Raw genomic sequence first — 3,994 nt, forward strand, 5'->3', positions numbered from 1 at the left:
TTCCTTTGCTGTTCTCATGATAGTGAATAAGTGTCATGAGATCTGATGGTTTTATAAAGGGCAGTTCCCCTGCACACACTCTCTTGCCTGCCACCATGTAAGACATGCCTTTGCTCCTCCTTTGCCTTCCACCATGATTGTGAGGCCTCCCTAGCCATGTGGAACTGTAAGCCCATTAAACCTCTTTTTGTTTATAAATTAGGAAATCTCAGGTATGTCCTTATAACAGCGTGAGAATGGACTAATACAATCCCCCAACTAAAATATAGTCCCTGTGAGGACAGAAACCTTGTCTGTCTTGTTCGTAATTATTCCCACAGTCGCTAGAACATGGCCTTTTGGTGAATATTCATGAAATGGATGGATGGACTGATGGATGGATGGATGGATGGATGGATGGATGGGTTGATGAGTGGGTGGTTAGATGAGTAGATAGATGGATGGATGTGTAGATGGATGGATGGATGCATGGATTGATGGATGGATTGATGGATGGATAGGTGAATGAGTGGATGAATGGGTAGATAGATGAATAGGTAGATGGATGGATAAGTAGATGGATGGGTGGGTAGACGGATGGATGGATAGATGGATGGATGGATGGATGGATGGATGGATGAGTTGATGAGTTGAGGAGTGGGTGGATGGATGGGTAGATAGATGGATGAGTGTGTGGATGAATAAGTGGAATGACTGATGGGTGGGTGGGTGGACAGATGGATGGATGTGTGGATGGATGATGGATAAATGGATGGATGGATGGATGGATGGGTGAATAGATAGGCAGAAGGATAGCTGGATGAATGAATAAATGAAAACAATAATGAGAACAGCTAGCCCTGTTACAGTGCTTACTCTCCATTTGGAGCTTCACATGTCTGTTCTTACAAACACCTCTGAAGTGGGCACACTTATTGACCCATTTTGTAGACGAGGAGCCTGAAAACTCAGAGAGATGAATCAATTCATGCAGGATCTGAAAAGATTATTGATGAGGTGCTGAGGCCACAGAGAGAGTTCAGTAGATTTTCATTTCTGTTTCCTGTTCTTGTTCCATCCACACCACCCAGCTTCTCTTTTCGAGGGGGGTCACCTTCAGAGGATCTGCTGTGAATGGAATGGGGTTGAATGAGCCATGTAGGGAGATGGGGGCTGCAATGGAGGGAGGGGCTTCTGCTCATCCTTATCTTGACTTGGACACCTGCCTTGAAATCAACAGATTGTACCAAAGCAGTGGCTTCTGCTCAGAGTGAAGGGTGGAATTCGGCCGCACAGGGTACCACAAAAAAGGACCATCCCTGATGATCAGAGGCTGGAAGGCATTAGTTGGGAGTCTGGGAGGAGAAAAGGGGACAGCTGTGAGGATGCCAGGCCCCAAGCTGTTAAGGAACCAAGACACACAGGGTCTGAGCCTGGCCAAGCCTCCTAGGCGTGGGCAGGGTAGGCATGAAAGCAAAATGAGCCACCCAGACTCAGGACCACCAACTACTCCTGTTTATTTGGGACTTTCCAGATGACAGCACTAAAGTCTTACATCCCAGGGCTTTCCTGGGACTGTCTGAATTTTAAAACTGAAAGTCCTACATTCCAGAAACCCCCTTAGTGCTGGACAAACCAAGATGGTTGGTCACCCTGCCAGGTCCCCAGCCAGAGAAGGGCAACCAGGTCATAAAGGTACCAGCAAGGACACGGCACTGTTTTTAGAGGAGCCTAGTCAACCTGCCCTGGGAGGAGATCCAGAGCTGCTCCCACTAGCCCCCCTGGCTCCCTACCCAGAAAGAGGCATTTGCTGATGTCTCTGCTCCTCTGGGTGATGTCCTGGCTCAGGAGCTGGTATCTGCCCATTGTCACCTGATTTCCTGAAGGCTGAGCAAGGCTGGTTTTCAGTTCTCTTTTGTGTTGTAATTGGTTTTCTTTTTATCAGTTGTGGAAATATGTCTTCATATTCTTTGAAGGAATTGCTACGGATTTCTCGTGAAATCCTGAAACATTTTCCCTTGACTCCTAGGTCCAAGGGGGTTCCCTGACCAGCATGGATGGCTCTGCACTTGTAGCAGGGCAGGGCCAGGGACACTGGCCCCCAGTCTGCACATGGGCTCCCAGGGGTATTCTGCTCTTGTCACTTCCTGGCTGCTGTGTGGAAACTGGATTAGAGGCCCCCTGCCTCCACGGGCTCACCCATGTCTGAAGTTATTACACAGTTACCTCCAAGTGGGGAAATATTAGTTAATTTTCCCTATTGTCACTAATTTAGACCTAGGGAAATAATTAGCACCAAGTATGATTTAGAGAATCTTTTTTCATAAGCACATGGAAATAACAGACTAGATGTTGAACTAATGGGAAAGTCAATGAAACATTGGCTCACACAGCCCTTCACAGGGCACTTTTGAGAACCTGAAGTTGAACGTCCATTGCAGGAAGCCAGATAATGTCATGTAGTCTCTCTGATCCCAACCTTTTAGAAAAATCAACACATTTCAGGCATGTCAGGGCAAAAATAGCAAGGAGAGTTTGGACATCTACCAAAACATCAATACTTTCTCTTTTGCTCTTTTGATTAATTTCCATTTTTTTCATCCTTTTACCACACAGGTCTTGGCAGTTAACCAAGTATAACCTCTCATAGGTTCCCAGACATTGTCACCCCCAAATACTCCCCAAGTGTCTACAGGCAGTGCCCTCAGTTCTCTCACTGGCTTCTGGTGGAAACTGGTTCCCAAAGGCCCCTTGTCACAGGTGACTTGGAGCAGATTTTCAACCTCCTTATTCACACAACCCTGGTGGCCTTTATCGTGGATGTGGCTGTGTCTCTAATGGTAGCCCCCTAGGGATGGCAGATGAAGAATTGTGGTCCAGAGCAGGTAGCCAGCCCGACCAAGACCTCACAGTTCATAAGCAATAGAGCCAGTGTGCAGCAACCGGGTCTGCACCTGACACCCGTGCTCCCTGCCACTGCCCTGTGTGGCCTCTCTAAAGAGCCTGGAGCATCAGCCGTGGTGGAGAAGCTTGCACTCAATACTGCAGTGGAAGAAGGCAGGTGTTTAGAGTTAGAAGGGGTCACAGAGAGGCCCTATTTTGTGTTCTGTGAATGAATTAACTCATCAACTATTTATTGGGTAAGCAGAGGAAACAAATAGGAACCTTGAAAATTTCTGGCTTTGAGAAGCTTCTAGAAGACCATAGGAAGCAAAGATACCCAGCTGATCAAGGTGCAATGGCACCCGTGTAACAGAGGATGTGATGAATTACTTTGGTAGCTCAGGGGGCAGTAAGAGGGAGGTTTACTGTTGGGTGTTGCCTCTCGACTGAGCTGAAAGAAGTTCACTGGGGAGGGGAGAAGGAGAGAGATGTTGCCAGTGGAGACCCTGAGATGCAGAAAAGTCCAGCATGTTCTGGCAAGCAGGCTTGGGGGAGGACTTGGAGGAAGTGAAGCTGGAAAGACAGTCACTTATTTGAACCCCCCAACAACTGTGTGAAAAAAGAAAAACCTTCTACCTCATGAGCATTTTTCACAATTGCATATTTAGTTAATCCTAGTTACATGCTTGGCTAGAATGATAATTTTAGCTGACTGATGTTTTCTGTCATGGAGAATAATTACTCTACCCTTGATAGGCTTTCGTGAAAAATCCATGTTCTACAAAATGACACTGCATGAGATAATTTGCACAGTTCCTGGGAGGATGATCTCTGGTGTGTAGTTCTCAGACCTGCCATTTCTGCCTCAGGTCACATCCTTCGTCATGCTTGTAAAACATCAAAATGAAATAATCCAGTCATACCAAGTCTCCATTTTCTTGGAAAAGTGTAGCATGGATAAGTCTGTTTCACTAAATAGTCTAGATAAATACTAATAGGGATGATAACAGCTATCACTTCTTGAGCATGCACCAGAAGCCAGGACTTTACTAAAGTATGCTCTTTTTCTATATATTTAAACGCATTCATTCTGCATAGATGAAGTAGACAAATTAGGATTCTTATTTTACAG

This window comes from Pongo abelii, chromosome 1, assembly GCF_028885655.2.
Source record: "Pongo abelii isolate AG06213 chromosome 1, NHGRI_mPonAbe1-v2.0_pri, whole genome shotgun sequence".
Taxonomy (NCBI): domain Eukaryota; kingdom Metazoa; phylum Chordata; class Mammalia; order Primates; family Hominidae; genus Pongo; species Pongo abelii.